Source organism: Papio anubis, chromosome 17 (assembly GCF_008728515.1).
Source record: "Papio anubis isolate 15944 chromosome 17, Panubis1.0, whole genome shotgun sequence".
In the NCBI taxonomy this organism is placed as follows: domain Eukaryota; kingdom Metazoa; phylum Chordata; class Mammalia; order Primates; family Cercopithecidae; genus Papio; species Papio anubis.
In genome coordinates, this window is record NC_044992.1 from 281,535 (window position 1) to 303,822 (window position 22,288).

At 53.6% G+C, this 22,288-nt stretch overlaps 1 pseudogene; it reads right to left on the reverse strand.

Annotated features, from left to right (window-relative positions):
* Positions 1–21,278: 21,278 nt before the first annotated feature.
* Positions 21,279–22,288, reverse strand: LOC101005344 (annotated as a pseudogene).

Consider the following 22,288-nt stretch of genomic DNA (forward strand, 5'->3'; position numbering starts at 1 on the left):
GTTTCTATCATGAGACCAGGACACGGTGTGTCAAGTGGGGGCATGGGGTGGAAAAGCGAAAGCCAAAGAGGACCAGGATGGAGACACAGAGGGTCCTGGGGGTCCAGGTCCCGGACCTGGGTGGAGGCTTAGCAAGGCCAGGATGGAGACACAGAGGGACCTGGGGGTCCAAGTCCTGGACCTTGGTGGAGGTTTAGCAAGGCCAGGCTAGAGGAGGGGGGGTGGGTGGGAGCCAAGGTCAGTGAATTGTGTGTGTGTGTGTTGGTGGGGGGCAGGGGGGGTAGGGTACATAAGGTGTGGGCGCTGGCTTCTGCAAACAGCCCCCAAATAGTGACAGTGGGCCCTGCTCTGCCCCCAGTTCTCTGGCTGCCAGACCCTGCCCAACAGAAGGGGGCACCTCCCAGGTGTCCCCATGAGAAGGCTGGTGATCTCTGAACCCCCCATCGCCTTCTTCCAGGCATCTACAGGAGCACTCGGTTCTGTGCCTTCTCTGCTCTTCCATCCCCGCCCACCCGACAGACCCTCCCTGAGCACGGCCCTTGCTCCAGGCTGAGGCTGGGGTGCTGAGGGGCAGCAGAGGTTATAACAGACACATGAATGAAGGGCCACTGGAACGGGGATGTGGCCGCGGGCTCTGGCCCCTGGGAAGCATCAAGGAGGCCTCCCAGAGGAGGTGACGTGAGCTGGGCGTTGAGGGGCCAGCAGGACACCTCCTGGGAGAGGTAAGAGGCCCTGGGCATGCGGGTGGAGGGCGGCAGCAGAAACGCTGGTGTGGTGTGTGTGCCCGGCCTGCGGCCAGGGCAGGTGGACAGCAAGGCCAGGTGGGGCCAGAGGGGAGGGCACTGAAGGCCAAGTTGGAGCCAGCCCCGCCTTGGGATGGCAATGAGGAAACTGCCCTGATGCCCACCGGGAGACAGGGTGGGAGGGGCGAGACCACCAGCACCACCGGGGCTCCCGTGGGGATCCCTAGGGACAGCAGTGGCCGCCGCCGACTTCACCCGGGGGAGGGGGCTGGATGTCCCCATCCCCGGGGGGCCGGGCCGGGCTGCAGCCCCACTTCCAGCTTTTCTGAGGCTGCCGGCAGGATGTGGCTTTTGCAGACTTCTAAGTAAAGGCAGCAAACACCAACATCTGAGCGACTCCCAAGGCAAAAGATTAGGTGGAGTTTTCTCTTTAAATGAACATTTTAAAGTAAAGTAAACGGGTTACTCTGTCGAAGTTTCCACCCACCTAAAGGCCTCCCAGCCGTTATGTGCGGGACCCGGCTCCCCGTGTTCAGGCCAAGAGGGGGCCCCGGGAGGCCGCAGGCTGGGCAGGGACCTTCTCTAAAGGTCGGGAAGGCTCTGGCCCCTTTGCTCTGGGATGCGGAGCCCGGGGCACACCCGCTCCCGGGCCGGCTGGGAGGAGGCGAGCAGCCCCGTGGGAGCCCCAAGCCGCGGGGTGTCGGGCCGGAGTCCGGGGGGCCGGGGTTCCCTCCAGGCGCCCCCCGCCCGGCGAAGGCAGGAATGTGGCCGAGCCGCAGCCAGGCAGCCCCGGGGGCCGCCACCCCGGAGGGAGGAGACGGCGACTCGCCGCTCCCGGGGCTCCCGCGCCTCCCAGGCGATGACAATTTTCCAGCCACCGGCTCCAGCTGGCCAGGCTCGCGGCGCTCCCGCCCCGGGCTCCCGGCGATGGCCGCCCCGTCCCGACACCGCGCCCGGGGGGCGGGAGCCGCCGTGTCACGGGAGGGAGGGAGTCAGCCATCACCTGAGCTGCGGGCCGCTGCCGTCCGGCTCCAGTGCTCTGCACCAGGCAGCTTGCCGCCCCTGCTGCCCCTCAACAGCTCCTGAGTGGCTGGCTGGGGCGCCAGTGCCTGAGTCCTGGGCTGCTGTGGCGCTGTCCTCTTCTGTAGTCCCATGAGCTCGGGCACATCTCAGGCTCAGCTGGTCACCATGAGTGCACGCGTGGTTCTGAGGGCACTGAAACGGGTCAGATGAGGGCAGACAGGCCGTGGTTGCTGCCTCCCGGCTGCCCTCCCTGCCCCTCCCTGCTGTCCTCCCTCTGCCCTGCTGTCTGCCTCCTGGGTTCCCAGCTTCTGGTCTCCGCCTGCCCCAGCCCTGTCTCTGCCCCACTCCCTCCAAACGCCCCCTGTGTCTCTGTCTCTGCCCCTGTCTTGGAGTAGGTCTCTGCTCCTATTTCCTGGTCTGGCCCAGGGCCCGCCCCACAGGCCCCGCCCCAGGCCCCGCCCCGCCCCTCCCCCGCCTGCCCATCGCCCCGGCTCCCCTACACGGGTGGTGCCCTGCCCCTGGCTTCGGTGGCCCCGGTTTGGGAAATTCGCCCTCTGGCTCCCGGCCCCGGCCTAGGCCCCGCCCCGCCTCCGGCCCCGCCCACTCCCCGCCCCCACACGGCAGGCCCCGCCCTCTGGCTCCCGGCTCCGCCCCCAGAGGCCGATCCCCGCGCTGCGGACGCCAAGCGCGAAAGCCCCCAGCCCGGTCTGGCCCCCGGCGCGCTACAGGTGGACGCGGGGACCCGCTCGCGCTGGAGCTCTGGGGGCGCGTTGACCCCTCGCCCTGTCCAGCGGGACCGGGGAGGCGCTAACAGCTTCCGACCTGGCGCTCGGGGGAGCCAGACGGAGCAGAATCCCATCCCGCAGAGGCCCGGGGGACCGGGCGAAGCCAGCGAGCAAACAACTGGAAATTACTAATAGTTCACGCGCTTCGTATGGCCGCAGCCGCCTGTTGGCCCAGGAAGGCGGGCTCTGGCGCTCCTGCCCGTCCCGGAGAAAGGCTTGTCCTCAGGGGCTCCGCAGGCGCGGGTCACCCCGGTGCTCGGCTGTGGCCACACAGGACACGCAGCGCAGAGACCTGCGGCTGGCGCAGGCTCGTGGACAAGCTCAGCAGGTTGACCGCGGGCTGCCTCTAGGGCCGCCGGCCGCCCAGTGGGGACCGCAGGTTTTCCCTCCCAGGGGCTCACCGCGCTGCCCACCCCACCCCGGGAGAACCCCTTCTGAAAAACAGACAGCCCTTCTCCCCAGCCCTTCGGCTTGACAACCAACGAAGCCTTATCCTGAGTGGGAACCCGTCTCCGTGGCTGCGGGGTGTAGGACTGGGCTGTTCCCAAATCCAGTCCCTTTTCTCACAGGTCTCCGAGGTCAGCAGAAAGTGCGGGGAGTCCCCGCTCCACCAGCAGGCCTCCCCTCCCCTGGGCGTTCTGATGGGTGTTCAGCCGAGGGCCTGGAGCTGGAACCTCACCCAGACCTACAGGACAGCTCAGAAGAGGAGTCACACCCTGCACGTCCCTGGCTGAGACAGTGGCAGCCCAGTCCACATCCTTGCAAAGATCAAGGATATTTGTCCTGCTTGGGACAGATCTGTTAAACTCAGAAACTCAGAGCAGGTAGATCTTAGAGACCCGCTGGCCAAGTTCCCTCCACTTACGTCCCTTACCTGTCACTTTCATGTAAGGAAACAGAGAGCGATTTCACTTGCCCTAAGTCACACAGCTGATCCGAGACAGCTTGCTGCGAACAGAAAGCCAGCATCGTCCCTCCACAGAAGGTAAATCCTGGCACACACCTGTGTGCTGGGAGGTGGTTCATTCATTCAGGGTCTGCGGGAATAAATGACAAAATCCACAGGGCACAGTCCTGGCCAAATGGGCAGTGCGAGTGTTACCAGGAAGGGGTCGTGATCCAGACCCCCAGAGAGCATTCTTGGATCCCGCGCAAGAAAGAATTCAGGGCGAGTCCATACAGTGAAAGCAAGTTTATTAGGAAAGTAAAGGAACAAAAGAATGGCTATTCCTTAGAGCAACCCCGACGGCGGCGGTTGCCCATTTTTATGGTTATTTCTTGAGGATATGCTCAATAAGGGGTGGGCTATTCATGCCTCCCGTTTTTAGACCATCTAAGGTAACTTCCTGACGTTGCCATGGCATTTGTAAACTCTCACGGAGCTGGTGGGAGTGTAGCAGTGAGGACGACCAGAGGCCACTCTCGTGGCCATCTTGGTGTTGGTGGGTTTCGGCCGGTTTCTTTACTGCGGACTGTTTTATCAGCAAGGTCTTTATGATCTGTATCTTGTGCTGACCTCCTATCTCATCCTGTGACTTAGGATGCCTTAACCGTCTGGGAAGGCAGCCCAGTAGATCTCAGCCTCATTTTACCCAGCTCCTTTTCAAGATGGAGTCACTCCGGTTCACAGGCCTCTGACACAAGGACGCAGCTGTACCTCCTACCCCTTTGGATCCCACCATCTGCACAGCCAGGTGGCATCACAGGAGGAATCTCAGTGCTTTCTGGGGTTGTAGAAAGACGGTTTGTTGGTAGTGGGAGACCTGGACTCACTGGAGGGAATTTGCCTGCCAAGCATGAAAACCTGGTTAGATTGGGAAAGGTGTCCGGGAAGACGGCGGTCCTGAGGTTGTCCTCTGGGTTCAGGAAGCCAGATCTACTAAAAGGGCTTGCCAAGGTGCCACTCTGGCACTGAGGAGAGGTTCCTGTCACCCAGCGTGGCCTCCTTTTTTTTTGAGATGGAGTCTTGCTCTGTCTCCCAGGCTGGAGTGCAGTGGCATGATCTCGGCTCACTGCAAGCTCCGCCTCTCGGGTTCACGCCATTCTCCTGCCTCAGTCGCCCGAGTAGCTAGGATTACAGGCACCCGCCACCATGCCCGTTTTTTTTTTTGTTGTTTGTTTGTTTGTTTTTGTATTTTTAGTAGAGACGGGGTTTCACTGTCTTAGCCAGGATGGTCTTGATCTCCTGACCTCGTGATCCACCCACTTCGGCCTCCCAAAGTGCTGGGATTACAGGCGTGAGCCACCGCGCCCAAAATCTTTTTTTTTTTTTTTTTTTTTAAGACACAATCACACTCTGTCACCCAGGCTGGAGTGCAGTGGTGCAATCTTGGCTCACTGCACCTCTGCCTCCTTAAATCTGGGTTGAACTCCTGGGTTGAAGTTATTCTTCTGCCTCAGCCTCCCCAGTAGCTGGGACTAGAGGCGTGTACCACCACACCTGGCTATTTTGTATTTTTTGTAGAGACGAGGTTTTGCCATGTTTGTCAGGCTGGTCTCAAACTCCTGACCTCAAGTGATCTACCCCTCTCCCCCTTTGGCCTCCCAAAGTGTTGGGATTACAGGAGTGAGCCACCGCACCCAGCCTTCCTTCTTTACAGATATGCTGACACATACAAGAAATCAGAGGGGCTTGGAGAGAATCCAGCCCCAGGACTGACACTGATGGAGAAGCTGAGGTGGAGACCGGGGTCCCATATGCAGATTCCCCCAAACTGTTCAGCCGCCACCCCACCAATAAGCTGCACCAAACACTGACACCCCTCATGGCTCCCACAGTTCTGTTCAGACAATCAAAATACGCTGAGGAGGGGACCGGGCCCGGTGGCTCACACCTGTCATCCCAGCACTTTGGGAGGCTGAGGCAGGTGGATCACCTGAGGTCTGGAGTTTGAGACCAGCCTGGCCAACATGGTGAAACCCCGTCTCTACTGAAAATACAAAAATTAGCTGGGCGTGGTGGCGCTCGCCTGTAGTCCCAGCTACTCAGGAGGCTGAGGCAGGAGAGTCGCTTGAACCTGGGAGGTGGAGGTTGCAGTGAGCCAAGGTCACGCCCCTGTCTTTAAAGAGCTCAAAGAGAAGCCTAAGCCAACTGGAAGCGACATGAGGGGAACCCAGAGAGCACCCGTGGCCTGGCTGAGGCATCTTCTTGAACTCCTCATATTCCAACCTGCCTGAGAGTCCTTCTGGGTGGGAGAGAAGGCGATTTTCTTTGTGCTTACATAAGAGCCATGTGGCTCAGCCTCTGAAAGTAAGGAGTGTTTCCATAGTCCTGAGCAGTGAGTCCACACAGCTAATCTGCTTTGGATTTTCGGAAGGGCCTCGCTACTGGGCCCATCATCATCCTGCGTCTTATCTAGATGTTTTCCAAAGGACATTGCTTAAAGAAACTCAAATCAAATCTTGGGAAAGGCAGCCCATTCTACCTTTACCAGCTCTGAAGACAGGCCTGCTTTTGAATAACAGCTGGGATATACCTAGAAATCAGGGGCAAGTCAGACAAAACAAGCAGGCCCCAGGAGACCAGGGGCTTGCGCAAGACAGGTCTCTTCTCAAAGCTGTCCTTCCAGAGCGGGGCCCTCAGCCCTCCGCCTGGGTCATGGAGATGCAGTGTCCTCAGGGGACTTGGCTTCTGGCCCGAGGCCTCTCCCGGCAGGGTCTGAGAAACAAAAGCTGCCTCACCATGAATGCCAGTCCTGCATTTTTGGTTTTTTCTGCACTAAATTAAGCCACTGCCCGAATGGGAGTTAAGTCAGACAGGAAGAGGGCAGAACCCCCACACCGCTGCTGTGTACTGTTTCGGAACAGCGTGTTGTCAGTAAGCCCCGCCAGACAGTGAATTAAACACACCCTGGGCCCCACATGCTGGCTGTTGCCCTGTGCCTGACACCTTCCCGCTCCCAGACCCCAGGTCTTGGGTTGTTCTGTGGCTCATGGTGTGTGGATTTGTCTGCTGTTGAACCAGGTGTTCTCTTCCTTCATATGCACCAGTCAACCCAAATGCTTTTTGAAAAATAGAATTTTATGGCCGGGCATGGTGGCTCAGGCCTGTCATCTCAGCACTTTGGGAAGTCAAGGGGCGGAGATTGCTTCATCCCAGGAGTTTGAGACCAGCCTGGGCAACATAGTGAGTCCCCAACTCTATACTTTTTTTTTTTTTTTTTTTAAATAGAGACAGGGTCTCTCTCTGTCACACAGGCTGGAGTGCAGTGGCACGATCATAGCTCATTGCAGCCTTGAACTGGGCTCAAGCAAGCCTCACACTGCTGCCTCCTGAGTTGCTGGGACCACTGGAGTTCACCCCCCACCCACCCAGCTGTAAAGCTCTACTTTTATAATTTATGTTTATATTTTTATTGCTCTATTTTCATAATTTATAATTTTTTTAAACATTTATTTCTATCTTTGTAGAGACTGGGTCTTACCGTCTTGCCCAGGCTGGTCTTGAACTCCTGGGCTCAAGCCATCCTCCCGCCTCGGCCTCCCAAAATGCCAGGATTACAGGTGTGAGCACCGCATCCAGCCATCTACAAAATTTTTGTTAAAATTAGCCTGGCATGGTGGCATGTAACTGTAGAGTCTCAGATTCTCAGGAGGATGAGCTCAGATTCTCAGGAGGGTGAGCTCAGATTCTCAGGAGGGTGAGGTGGGTGGCAGGTACCTGTGGTCTCATATTCTCAGGAGGGTGAGCTCAGATTCTCAGGCGGGTGAGGTGGGAGAGTCACTTGAGCCCAGGTCAAGGCTGCAATGAGCTATGATCACGCCATTGCACTTCTGGGTGGTGGAGCAAGACCCTGCCCTAAAAACGTTTTTAACAAAAAGTTATTTTGCTCCTTATTTTAGATTAAGGTGATAGTTTTCAAAGAACATCGAAAGGGATCTGTCATATTCAGTAAAGAAGCGAACTGAATTAAAAACACAACCTGATACAACACAACCCATATGAGTGTACGCACAGATGTTGATGAGGTCGATTAATAACCCTGAGCCTCTGGGACTCGCAAAGATGGCCTGAACCAGATAGAGGCAAAGGGCTACCAAACTTCTCACTTTTAGGACTATCAGGTCTGAAGGAACAGGCTGGCTTGTTTTGTTTTTTGTTTGTTTGGGGTTTTTGTTGTTGTTGTTGAGACAGCGTTTTGCTCTTGTTGCTTAGGCTGCAGTGTAGTGGCACGATCTTGGCTCACTGCAACCTCCACCTCCCGGGTTCAAGTGATTCTCCTGCCTCAACCTCCCGAGTAGCTGGGAATACAGGAGCCCGCCACTACGCCCGGTTAATTTTTGTATTTTTAGTAGAGACGGGGTTTCATCATGTTGAGATCAGCCAGGCTGATCTCGAACTCCTGACCTCAGGTGATCTACCTGCCTTGGCCTCCTAAAGTGCTGGGATTATAGGTGTGAGCCACCGTGCCCGGTTGGCTTTTTTTTTTCTGATCTCTTGGTTGGGAGACCATCAGTTTGGTTGGAGACATGGGGCCTGGCCAGGCCCAAATGATGACACAAACCCAGACAGCAAGTGCAGCTGGCATCTGTCAGTCCAGTGTGCCCGGTGTGGGGAGTCCCCTGATGCCCGTCAAACACGGCTCCACTCTGGAGGCCTCTTTGTAAGCTAAGAGCTGATTCTCCCTAATGCTCCCTAGTTACACAGAAAAGGACCTTCCTTGTCTTCTGCAAAATAAATTCCAGATGGGATTTTGCAAAGAGCCGGGGCCCATGGCCTCCTTGGAGCTGCATCAATACACTTGCACTTCTGGCTCCGTTCTGCATATTCACACTGGACCAGGACTTGCAGGCCAGAAAAACAGCCATTGGTTGAGCAATCGAAGACCCTTGGCTCTTGGGCTGAATTGCTAGAAGGGCGTGCTGTCATTATCTCCAGGGATCAAATGTCTGGTCCGTGTGGCCACACTCCAAAGGCAGGCTCAAAGTTCTCCACAGTCCTCTAGGACCCCTTGAGGATTTGGGTCTGCGGGGGCTGCCGGGAAGGGACGGAGAGCGAGGGCCCTTGGAGGCAGCCTGTTTGCTCCACACAACGACAGGTGACCAGCTGTGTCATTCCCAGGAGCGGCAGTGGCTTCATGCATCCCTCTCCTACCCCAGTTCAGAGCAGAATACGTGTAGGCTGGAGGCAGCTGTGGTTCGCAGCATGATACTTGCTGAAGACATTTACATGCTTTGAAGAAATGTGTTTCAGTTTTGGGTCTTTACTGAGAATGAGCCAGAGGGGGAAGAACTTGGGGTGAGGGAGGGTCTTATCTCTTCCCAGGCCACATCTGCCTGGGGCCAACTGGGGCTGTGTGGTTGCCCCTCTCCCCCCTCCCTTGTAGGACTTCCACCCCCATCTCCAACCACTGACAAGTACGTCTGGGAATCCTCGAAGGCGTCTTTCATAAGAATCCCCAAAGGTGTCTTTCATAAGCTCATAAATAAACCTGGTCACACACATGGAATGCCTGCTATTAATTTTCTTTTCTTTTTCTAGCCCTCACTATCCTGGCCTCTGGTTCTTCTAAGGTATGTGACAGTGAACCACCACGGTCCTCCGATAGGGTGCCCCTGCTGCGAGCACCATCAGGCCCTGCAGCCGCTTGAGAGAGGTGGCAGCAGTGGCACACGGGTACGGTCCCCTTGCCCTTTGCTCCTTGCCCCTTGCCAGGAACCGCCCAAAGCCCTGGGCACTGCTGCCAATACTGGTGGTAGCAAAGGGCCCCTGTAGCTCGCAGGCACTAGGCTGTGGTTGTTCTGCTGCAAAGTGCCTCTCAGTCCTCCTGGTTACAGGGGTAGGGTGGTCCCGAAGCCCCGTGGCTTCCTTTATGTCTGCCTTCCCTGTAGGGTTCAAACTTGAACCCTAGGGCCAGGCGCAGTGGCTCACGCCTGTAATCCCAGCACTTTGGGAGGCCGAGGCGGGCGGATCACGAGGTCAGGAGGTCGAGACCATCCTGGCTAACAGGTGAAACCCCGTCTCTACTAAAAACACAAAAAATTAGCTGAGCATGGTGGCGGGCGCCTGTAGTCTCAGCTACTCGGGAGGCTGAGGCAGGAGAATGGAGGGAACCCGGGAGGCGGAGCCTGCAGTGAGCCGAGATCACACCACTGCACTCCAGCCTAGGCGACAGAGCAAGACTTCCTCTCAAAAAAAAAAAAAAAACCTTGAACCCTGCAGAGCTAGACCAAGACACAAACATCAAGTTTTAAAAACACCCCTTTGAGGGCTGGGTACGGTGGCTCATGCCTGTAATCCCAGCGCTTTGGGAGGCCGAGGCAGATGAGTCACTTGAGGTCAGGAGTTCAAGAGCAGCCTAGTAGCCAACATGGTGAAACCCCGTCTCTACTAAAAATACAAAACTTAGCTGGGCGTGGTGGTGCACGCCTGTAATCCCAGCTACTCAGGAGGCTGAGGCAGGAGGACTACTTGAGCTCAGAAGAGATCAGTATGGGCAACACCGTGAAATGCCATCTCTACAAAAAATACAAAAACTAGCCCAGTGTGGTGGCGTGTGCCTGTAGTCCCAGCTGCTTGGGAGGCTGAGGGGGGAGAATCGCTGGAGCCTGGGAAGCAGAGGCTGCAGTGAGCCAAGATCGCACCACTGCACTCCAGCCTAGGTGACAGAGTGAGACTCTGTTGAAAGAAAGAGAGAAAGAGAGAGAGAGAGAGACGAAGGAAGGAAGAGAAGAAGGGAGGAAGGGAGGGAGGGAAAGGAAGAGGAGAGGAGGAGAAGCAAGGCAAGGCAGAGAAGGGAGGGGTGCTGGGCCAAGGTGGTGGCACCTGGGAGGCTTATCTGGCATCCTGACAGCAAGGCTGGGAGGCTAGTGGTGAGCACCTGGCCCGTGCTCATCTTCCCACCTCCCTGGCCTCTACTGATGTGTAACTTGTTCTGCTCAGCCATTGAGCGCCACTCTCTGCTTTTTTTCTTTAAGACAGAGTATCTGTGGCCCAGGCTGGAGTGCAGAGATGCGATCTCAGCTCACTGCAACCTCCGCCTCCCAGGTCCAAGCGATTCTACTACCTCAGCCTCCAGAGTAGCTGGGACTACAGGCACCTGCCACCACACCCATCTAATTTTTGTATTTTTAGCAGAGACGTGGTTTCACCATGTTGACCAGGCTGGTCTTGAACTGCTGACCTCAAGTGATCCACTCACCTCAGCCTCCCAAAGTTCTGGGATTATAGCCGTGAGCCACCTTGCCCGGCTATTATCAGCAATTTAATTTAATTTAATTTAATTTAATTTAATTTAATTTAATTTTGAGTCTTGCTCTCTCATCCAGGCTGGAGTGCAATGGTGCGATCTCAGCTCACTGTAATCTCTGCCTCCCAGGTTCCAGTGATTCTCCTGCCTCAACCTCCCGAGTACTGGGACTACAGGCGTGCACCACCACACCCAGCTAATTTTTGTATTTTTAGTAGAGATGGGGTTTGGCCAGGCTGCCTGGGCTGGTCTTGAACTCCTGACCTCAGGTGATCTGCCCACCTTGGCCTCCCACAGTGCTGGGATTACAGGTGGGAGCCACCACACCCAGTGCTACTCTCTGCTTTGGTATCCACGTGCCGCCTGTTTTGCATTCTGCTTGTCCCAAATCCAGGTCTCGGCCAATGTGCTGGTCCTTTTACTACTGGGAGCTTGGGAGCTCTTAGCAGCCATTACCTGCCCATGATGGGGTAGGAGGGACTCTGCGGTACACAGAGGCCTCCCCCTTAGGCCTCTCTGGCTGAACAGCACCCTCAGGTCCTCACTCTCTGTCTCCTGGCACTCTATTGAACATAGAACTTCTCTATGGGGGCTTCAGCCTCACAGGGGAATTGCTGGAACCCAGGCAGTGGCTTCTAGATTAGGATCCTCTCAAGCTGATGGGGGTTTCTCTCCTACTAGGGCTCGGCCCAGAGTGCTGGGGCTCCGGCTTTCTTCTCAGGGACCTACAAGACTTTAAGCCTCTCTGGCTTTTCTTTTCTCACCTGCTGGGCAAAATCCACTTTCTTTCTTTTTAGGTGGAAAAAAATGTTTATGTCCAGACGTCCCATCCCTGTGGTGATAGTGTGGATTGGTGCAAAATCCTTCAGCATTTTGGTGCTTAACATTTAAAGGCAGACTTTTAGAATAAGAAAACAAACCAAAACAGCATTCCAACATTCTTACATTGATGGCATGGAGTCCAAGATTTTTGTCTCTACTGAAGAATTACAAAAGTCTACACAAGAATTCGAGCAATTATCTTGATACCGTCTGCACCTGAGCGCACGGCATAGACGATGCCCCACCTGCTGCTGCGGAAAGGGGCAAAGAATAGAAAAACCACTTAACAGCAACATGTGACCTCACTACCTATACAAAGGATGATCATTGATATCCTGAGCGAACCAAGAATCACGCACTGGAGGACCCCCGACCAGGAGGAAGGGCACAAGCCACGCACTGGAGGACCCCCGACCGGCAGGAAGGGCACAAGCCACGCACTGGAGGACCCCCGACCGGGAGGAAGGGCACAAGCCACGCACTGGAGGACCCCCGACTGGGAGGAAGGGCAACAAGCCACGCACTGGAGGACCCCGACCGGGGAGGAAAGGAAAGCGCACAAGCCACGCACTGAAGGACCCCCGACCGGGAGGAAGGGCACAAGCCACGCACTGGAGGACCCCCGACCGGGAGGAAAGGCACGGGTGTTTACTCAATAGACCTTGAATAAGAACACTCTCTTGTAAGACACAATTGGGTCACAGCTGGTCTTGTGCAATGAAAACCAAAGGGGAACCTCTGCTTACTGGGTTTCTACAGATAGAGATGAAACTACATCCTCTATCTCAACAAGCAGGAAAAACCACCCAGGGTGAGTGAGGATGTGCGGTGGGTGCCCACACACCCACCATGGGGGTGTGCAGCAAAACAAACTACAGCAGGTGTTTTGGCAAGAGCTGGCAACATTTCAAATGTACACGTCCTTTAATCTGATTTTTTTTTTTCCTTTTTGAAACAGGGTCTCGCTGTCACCCAGGCTGGAGTGCAGCGGTACAGTCACAGCTCACTGCAGCCTTGACATCCCAGGGTTCAAGCGATCCTCCCGCCTCAGCCTCCCGAGTAGCTGGGACTACAGGAGCGCACCACCACACCCAGATAATTTTTTGTAGAGATGGGGTTTCACAGGGTTGCCCAGGTCACTCTCAAACTCCTGGGCTCAAGTCATCTGCCTGCCTTGGTCTTCCAAAGTGCTGGGATTATAGGTGTGAGCCACCATGCCCGGCCTTAATCATTTGAAGTGGAAATGTAACCATTTTAGGATAATGTCCTACAAAAATGTGAGTACACGCAAGCAAAGACATTTGCAGAAAGATTTTCAGAGATGACGCTATCCTAATACCAAACAACTAAACACAGCCTGTTGGCTATGCCGCTAGAAGACTGGCTGTCTCAGTCTGTTCACGCTGCTGTAATAAAGTGCCACAGACTAATTGATAAATAGCAGATCCTTGTTCCTTACAGCTCTGGAGGCCGGGACGTCCAAGATCAGGTGCTGACGGACTCCGTGCCCAGACAGGGCTGCTCCGTTTCCAAGATGGTGCCATGTTGCTTGTTACGTGGCAGAAGCCAGAAAGTCACAGGGCATCACACAGCTCCCCTGCACCTCTTTGTAAGGTCATAATCCCGTTCTTGAGGTCCCTCCTTCACGATTTAACCATTTCCTAAGGACCCCGCGTCTTAATACTATCACGTCGGGGATTCAGTCTCAACGTAAGAATTCTGGAGGGACATATACATTCAAACCATAGCACTGATGAAATGATGGAGCCGGGCGCGGTGGCTCACGCCTGTAATCCCAACACGGGGAGGCCGAGATGGGCAGATCACCTGAGGTCGGGAGTTTGAGACCAGCCTGGCCAGCGTGGTGAAACCCCGTCTCTACTAAAAAATACAAAAATTAGCCAGGCGTGGTGGCGGGCACGTGTAATCCCCGCTACTCAAGAGGCTGAGGCAGGAGAATCCCTTGAACCTGGGAGGCAGAGGTTGCAGTGAGCCGAAATCGCACCACTGAGATCGTGCCACTGCACTCCAGCAGCCTGGGCGACAGAGTGAGGCTCCTTCAAAAAAAAGAAAAAACAAGGAAGGAAGGAAGGAAGGGAGAGAAAGAAAGAGAAAAAAAAATGATGGCATAGTTGAGCTATAAGACACCACGCAGAGATTGAGTAGATTTATACACGGCAAGGGAAAAGTCCAAGATGTACAGCCTTCTGCATCCCTCAGTTTTGCAGCTACAGATTCAACCAACTCTGGAATAAAAATACAGAATTCTCAGGACGCTGAGAAGTCAAGACCCAAATTTTGGTATCCACGGGTTCCACAGGGCTGACGTGGGGCCTGGGACCTGAGCATCCAGGATTTTGTCATCTGGCAGGTGGGGGGCCCTGGAACCAACGCCCCGTGGATACTGAGGGGCAACTATAGTGTTAAGCCACAGAAAAATATGCTTCATATTATTATTATTTTATTTTTAAGCAAAGTGTCCCCTTCCTTTTCCCACATAAAGACACAGAGAAGTCTTCAAAGGAGAGCAGCACTTCTAATATATTTCCATGTAGATTTATTTATCTATTTATTTAGAGACAGAGTCTCATTCTGTCATCCAGGCTGTGCACAGGCTGGAGTGCAGTGGCACGATCTCAGCTCACTGAAACCTCCACCTCCTGGGTTCAAGTGATTCTTCTGCCTCAGCCTCCCGAGTAGCTGGGATTACAGGCACCTGCCACCACAACTGGCTAATTTTTTTTTTTTTTTCTTGAGATGGAGTCTCACCCTATTGCCCAGGCTGGAGTGCAATGGCGCCGTCTCGGCTCACTGCAATCTCCCCCTCCCAGGCTCAAACAATTCTCCTGCCTCAGCGTCCCGAGCAGCTGGGATTACAGGTGTGCACCACGATGTTTGGCTAATTTTTTGTTATCTTTAGGAGAGATGGGCTTTCACCATGTTGGCCAGGCTGGTCTCGAACTCCTGACCTCGTGATCTTCCGGCCTCGGCCTCCCAAAGTGCTGGAATTAGAGGTGTGAGCCACCGCGTCCGGCCCATTGCACTTTAAAAATGAGTGTTGCTATTGCAATATTATAGGGTAAATAGCAGCACAGACCACTGAGCCATCAGTGTCATCGGTTTTGAGAAGTCACCCGCTGGAGCCAGGCTCCTTAGCACCTTCTGAGAAACCTAAGGAAAGAGGCGTGCAGCAGGCCCAGCCCGGAGCCCGGGGAGAGTGGCTTCCGCACACGGAGACCCGCCTGTGCGGGCTTCCTGGGGCTTCCATTCTTGATTTGTTGGGGCAAGATTTTCTTTTGATTTCTGTGACTGTTGTCTGTATAATTATTAAGAAAAAAAGTTTATGATAAACTAACCATATTGGCTGACAACAGAGTCGTTAGCGGTGACTACGGTGTTGAGACTGAGGCTCTAGGAAAGGAAGGTGGAGCCATTTAGAAATGGAGAATTCAGCCGGGCGCGGCGGCTCACGCCTGTAATCCCTGCACTTTGGGAGGCCGAGGTGGGAGGATCACTTGAGCCCAAGAGTTGGAGACAAGACTGGGCAACAGAATGAGACTCTGTCTCAAAAACAAGGAAAAAAAAAAAAAAAAGAAAGAAAGAAAGAAAGAAAGAAAAATGGGGGATTCAGGAAGGCGGCTGAGCGTACCTCGAGATGGTGCATATAAGCTAATGATGGGAGTGGGCTAGAGGACAGGAACTGAAAATCGCGGGGAGCTCAGGTGTAGCTGGTGTTTGCACCTGTGATGGCAGGTAAGTCCTCAGGAGCCTGGCACGAAAACAGGGGGCCTAAGACCTCAAGGCCTGGCCGCTGTCAAGGCTCAGAAGGAGAGGAGTGCTGGGGAACAAGACTAACAAGTCCCGAGGTGATAAAAACAACAAAGTGTCAAAGAGGTTAAAGGAGTCGGGGAGAGGGGGACTCGCCACAGTTAAGGAGGATTCGAGAGGAGGGACTCCGCGCAGTTAGAAGAATCCCGGGGAGGGACTCACACAGTTAGGAGAAATCCCGGGGGAGGGGGACTCAGGTAGTTAAGAGATAATTCCGGGGACAGGGGGACTCACACAGTTAAGGGAGGATTCCGGGGACAGGGGGACTCACAGTTAAGGGAGAATCCTGGGGGAGGGACGCGCAAGGGAGAATCCAGGGGAGGACTCCTTGATTAAGGAGAATCGGGGACAGGGGACTCACACAGTTAAGGGAGAATCTGGGGAGACGGAGACTCAGTTAAGGGAGAATCTGGGGAGACGGAGACTCGCATGATTAGGAAGAATCCGGGGGAGGGACTCCGCGCAAGGAGAATCCGGGGACAGGGGGACTCACACAGTTAAGGGAGAATCTGGGGAAGCGGGGAGGGGCTGCGCGGTTAAAGGAGAATCAGGAGGCGGAGACTCGCGGTTAAGGAGGGAATCCGGGGGAGGACTCCGCAGTTAGGGAGGAGAGGGAGGCGGGGCCTCCGCAGTTAAAGGGGAATCAGGGGACAGAGGGGACTCAGTTAAGGGGAGGGATTCGGGACAGGGGACTCACGCAGTTAAGGGAGGATTCCGGGGGGAGCGGGGACTCACACACAGATGCCCCTCCACTGATGAATGTTACGTCCCAATAAACCCACTGTAAGTTGGACATGTTAAGTCAAAAATGCATTCAATACACCTAACCTGCCCAATGTCATAGCTTAGCCTACCTTACACATGCTCAGAACAGTCACAGTATCCCGCAGTTTGGCAACATCCTGTAACACGAGGACTATTTTACAATAGAGTGTTGACTGTCTCATGTGATTCATCTTACGCATCCGTTCCCACTGAAGGTGAAAACAGCGGCTGTACAGGTGCTCCGGGTAGGGTTTGTACTGGTCACGAATCACTTTTGCACCATTGTAAAGTTGAAAACTCGTTAAGCGGGACCATCGTAAGTCGGGAACCATCTGTAGGTGAAGAATGTGTCAGGCTAGAAGAGCATCGGTGACCTTCAGCATAAGGGTCAGGACAGATGTGAGTCGGGCAAGAAGGGCACGGGTGACCTTCGAGAGCAGGGTCAGGACAGAGGTTGAGATGGAGGCTGACTTGCTCGGCGGGAATGCATGTGTGGATGAGGGCAGTGGACTCCCCTTGACGCACTAAGAAAACCGACGGGCTGTGGGGGGAGTGGGATCAGGAAAAGCGGGGGGACCCGTGTTCACTTCTGCAAGCAGAGGGCGAAAGGGCACAATCTCTGAGGACCTGGGTGGGGCGAAGGACATACCCCAGGACTGGACAGCTAGGGAAAGCGGTGTGGTATCGAGAGCGGCATGCACACGGGTGGTTTAGTTTTTGCCACTCCTCTTCTATGGCGGGGAGTAAGCCAGTGATCCATATTCTTGAGATCTCAGTGTCCCATCTACAAACGGAGGGACTTTGACAGAGTTCCCGACACGGAAACAAACAGGCCCCCCAACCCCGATGTTCTAATTCCAACCTTCATGCCCCAATTCCGAGTTTCCCAACTGGAGAGTTGGGGCCACCGCAAAGGTATCCGGCAAATGGGCAGATACTCATCCCCTTAGCCTCGGGGCTGGGGAGGGAGGGGGGTGTCCCCAGGCCCATCAATTCCGGCCCCAGCAGCCTCTTCTGTTGAGGCAACAGGAGTTACTCATGTCCTCACTTCTGGCTGCAAAGGTTGGGAAGCGCTGCCTACGCGGTCATGCCAGGTCTCCAGCACAAGATTTGGGGCTTTTTGGAAGGATCAGGTGCTTCTGATCGCCCACCTCACTCTGACCAAACCCCTCCTCCATCCCGGTGACACTGCTTTGTTCTCAGAACGTGTCTGCCTTGCACCAGGGGTTACTCAGAGAGTTCTCACGTGTTATCTCCAAAGGCCACAGGGCCTCAACTCAACTGTGCCCCCCAGCCTTACGGGTCGAGCGTCCGAAATTCAAAATGCTCCAAAATCCGAAACACTTCGAGTGCCGACATGACACCCAGAGGAAGCGTTCACTGAAGCAATCTGGATTTGGGATTTTCCGATTAGTGATGCCGAACTGGTACGTATATAATACACACATTCCAAAATCCAAAAAAAGCTGAACTCCAAGACACTCCTGGGCCCGAGCACCTCGGGTTAGGGATGCTCAACCTGAATTTGCACAGAATTTGGGAGAGAGGTTAGGTGCTATTGTTGAATGGGTGGCTACCTCAAGTCAAACCGTGCCCTTTCCTGTACTAGGTGACAGTGCCAAGGCTCCCCTCCCATCTAATCCAGAAAAACAATGAACGACATGTGTCAAGGAGGGCAGCAGCTTCCAAACGGACACCTGGGGAAACCTGGAAATCTTCAGTGATGTTTTGGTGGAGAACCTCTACAAAAGTTTTATTCTAACTTCCCTTTTTGTTTGTTTGTTTGTTTTTTGAGACAGAGTCTCGCTCTGTCACCCAGGCTGGAGTGCAGTGGCGCGATCTTGGCTCACTGAAAGCTCCACCTCCCGCGTTCACCCTATTCTCCTGCCTCAGCCTCCCGAGTAGCTGGGACTACAGGTGCCCGCCACCAGGCCCGGCTAATTTTTTGTATTTTTAGTAGAGATGTGGTTTCACCGTGTTAGCCAGGATGGTCTCGATCTCCTGACCCACCCGTCTCGGCCTCCCAGAGCACTGGGATTCCAGGCGTGAGCCACCGCACCTGGCCCTAACTTCACTTTTAAAATGCATTTAGTTTCAGTTCTAAAAACTAAACATTAAAAATGGTAATAACGCAACGCACATCCTCAAATGTCTTCTGGGGCAAATGTAAGATGTCGGAGGCCCTTGCTTGTGTTAACCTCTTACTCCAAGGGCTGCTCACCGCCGTGAAGACTCAGGAGACAAAGAGTCTCCTGCCACTTCTGTTTAATTGAAGAGCCTCTACCACTCCAAGAAGAGCTGTTTAAAACAAAACAAGGCCGGGCGCGGTGGCTCAAGCCTGTAATCCCAGCACTTTGGGAGGCCGAGGCGGGCGGATCATGAGGTCACGAGATCGAGACCATCCTGGCTAACACGGTGAAACCCCGTCTCTACTAAAAATACAAAAAAACTAGCCGGGCGAGGTGGCAGGCGCCTGTAGTCCCAGCTACTCGGGAGGCTGAGGCAGGAGAATGGCGTGAACCCGGGAGGTGGAGCTTGTAGTGAGCCGAGATCCGGCCACTGCACTCCAGCCTGGGTGACAAAGTGAGACTCCGTCTCAAAAAAAAAAAAAAAAAAAAAAAAAGCAACAAAATGGATACTATTTGCAAATTCTTAGCTGGATTAAATCAAGATTTCTCTATTCTGTGCAACCAAAGCAAAATCCAGAAGTAAACTGGGGTTGATACATACACATTTTCATCCATAACCTTGGTTTAAAATGCTTCCTATTTACTGGAATAGTTTCAATGCTTTTACTGATTTCCTGTGAAAAATATTTGAACTCATATATTCGTAAAATACTTTTATCTGTTTTGCATAGTGGCAATCCAGTGTAAAATTTTGTCCAATAAATTTGAAAATTGCTGGTGTAGTACAAAGGGCACGGATGTTGGAATGAAGGCTTGAGCTAAACCCTGGCTCACCCCCTCACTAGTCACATATCGAATCCTGGCTCACCCCTCACTAGTCACATATCAAATCCTGGCCACTCCTCACTAGCCACATATCAAATCCTGGCCACTCCTCACTAGTCACATATCAAATCCTGGCTCACCCCTCACTAGTCACATATTGAATCCTGGCCCACCCCCGACTAGTCACATATCGAATCCTGGCCCATCCCTCACTAGCCACATATCAAATCCTGGCTCACCCCTCACTAGTCACATATCAAATCCTGGCTCACCCCTCACTAGTCACACATCAAATCCTAGCCCACCCCTCACTAGTCACATATCAAATCCTGGCCACTCCTCACTAGCCACATATCAAATCCTGGCCACTCCTCACTAGTCACACATCAAATGCTGGCTCACCCTCACTAGTCACATATCAAATCCTGGCCCATCCCTCACTAGTCACATATCAAATCCTGGCCACTCCTCACTAGCCACATATCAAATCCTGGCTCACCCCTCACTAGTCACATATTGAATCCTGGCCCACCCCCTCACTAGTCACATATCGAATCCTGGCCCATCCTCACTACAGTCACATATCGGACCCTGCCACTCACTCAGTCACATATCAAATCCTGGCCCACCCTCACTGTCACATATTGAATCCTGGCCCATCCTCACTAGTCACATATCGAATCCTGGCCCATCCCTCACTAGTCACATATCAAATCCTGGCCCACTCCTCACTGGTCACACATCAAATCCTGGCTCCCCCCTCACTGGTCACATATCAAACCTGGCTCACCCCTCATTAGTCACACATCTAATCGTGGCTCACCCCTCACTAGCCACATATCAAATCGCTCACCCCTCACTAGTCACATATCAAATCCCCAGCCCACCCCTCACCAGCTCACACATCAAATCCCACAATCACTAGCCTACATCAAATCCCACACCACTAGTCACATATCAAACTCTGGCTCACCCCTCACTAGTCACATACATCAAACTCTGGCCCATCCCCTCACTCAGTCACACATCAAACTCCAGCTCACCCCTCACTCAATCACATTGAATCCCCTGGCCCACCCCCCACTAGTCACATATCGAATCCTGGCCCATCCCTCACTAGTCACATATCGAATCCTGGCCCATCCCTCACTAGTCACATATCAAATCCTGGCCACTCCTCACTAGCCACATATCAAATCCTGGCCACCTCACTAGTCACACATCAAATCCTGGCTCACCCCTCACTAGTCACATATCACAATCCTGGCCCATCCTCACTAGTCACATATCAAATCCTGGCCCACCCCTCACTAGTCACATATCAAATCCTGGCTCACCCCTCACTAGTCACATATCGAATCCTGGCCCACCCCCCACTAGTCACATATCAAATCCTGGCTCACCCTCACTAGTCACATATCGAATCCTGGCCCACCCCCCACTAGTCACATATCGAATCCTGGCCCATCCCTCACTAGTCACATATCGAATCCTGGCCCATCCCTCACTAGTCACATATCAAATCCTGGCCACCACTAGCCACATATCAAACCTGGCTCACCCTCACTCAGCTCGCCATATTGAATCCTGCCCACCCCCTCACTCAGTCACATCGTAATCCTGGCCCATCCCTCACTAGTCACATATCAAATCCTGGCCCATCCCTCACTAGTCACATATCAACTTTGCCACTACTAGTCACATATCACCCCGGCCCACCACTGGTCACATATCAAATCCTGGCCCACTCCTCACTGGTCACACATCAAATCCTGGCTCCCCCCTCACTGGTCACATATCAAATCCTGGCCCACCCCTCATTAGTCACACATCTAATCGTGGCTCACCCCTCACTAGTCACACATCAAATCCTGGCACGCCCCCATACTAGCCACATATCCTTGGGCCTGTCACTTACCCTCTCTGAGCCTCCAAGTCCCATCCGGTAAACGGAGTTAAACTTAGCAGGAATTCGATCCAATGAGATGTGATAACGTATCCAGGACACAGTAAATACGCAGTTACCTTTTCCTTCCCACCCCACCAACATGTACAGATAGCCCTGAATGGCCCAGACCCTCTCATGACCAAAGGTAATACAGGCAGGCCACACGGTAGCTGGACTGTGCAGTCAGGGCCCAGGGCTACCCCAAATGACCTCCACTCCCCTCAGCACCCTCCTCTGACCTCCGAGCTGGCCAGCTGCTGAGCCAATGCTCTGGATCCTTTAGGGCTGTGCAAGCATGTGAGAGGCATGAGTATGAGGCTGTGGGAGACTCTCTGTGTGTAAACTGATGTTTGTACAGCATTTGATATTGGGTGTGTGTATGAGGCTGTGAGGGGCTGTGTGTGTGTAAACCGATGTCTATACAGCATTTGATATTGGGTGTGCGTATGAGGCTGTGAGGGGGCTGTGTGTGTGTAAACTGATGTTTATACAGCATTTGATATTGGGTGTATGAGGCTGTGAGGGGTTGTGTGTGTAAACTGATGTCTATACAGCATTTGATATTGGGTGTATGAGGCAGTGAGGGGCTGTGTGTGTAAACTGATGTTTCTTTATACAGCATTTGATATTGGGTGTGGGTATGAGGCTGTGAGGGGCTGTGTGTGTGTAAACTGATGTTTATACAGCATTTTGATATTAGGGGTGTAAATAATCTTCATGAGGGGGCTGTGTGTGTGTAAACTGATGTTTCTTTATACAGCATTTGATATTGGGTGTGGGTACGAGGCTGTGAGGGGCTGTGTGTAAACTGATGTTTCCTTATATAGCATTGTGTGGGTGTCATTATGAACTGTGAGGGGCTGTGTTAATAATAAGCAGTAACATATAGTATTTGATATTGGGTGTGGGTATGAGGCTGTGGGGGGCTGTATGTGTAAATGGATGTTTTCTTTATACAGCATTTGATATGTTTTCCATTTGTCTTCTAAAGCCCTCCAGTGGCTGCTCCCGTCGGTCCATCGCAGTGCTTGATTTTGTGAAGAACCCTGTGGAACGGGGTCTCTTTGTCAGCAGAGAAACACCTTCCTTTTCCATCAGCACAGAGCAAACACGTGAAGGGAGCTGGAGTTTCTTGCCACCATTTCACCTGAGACCCCTGAAAGCTGCAGCCCACTCTGCAAATACTTTTCTTGGCCCTGGAAGTAGAGGGAAGTTTGTTGAGAAGCTGTTC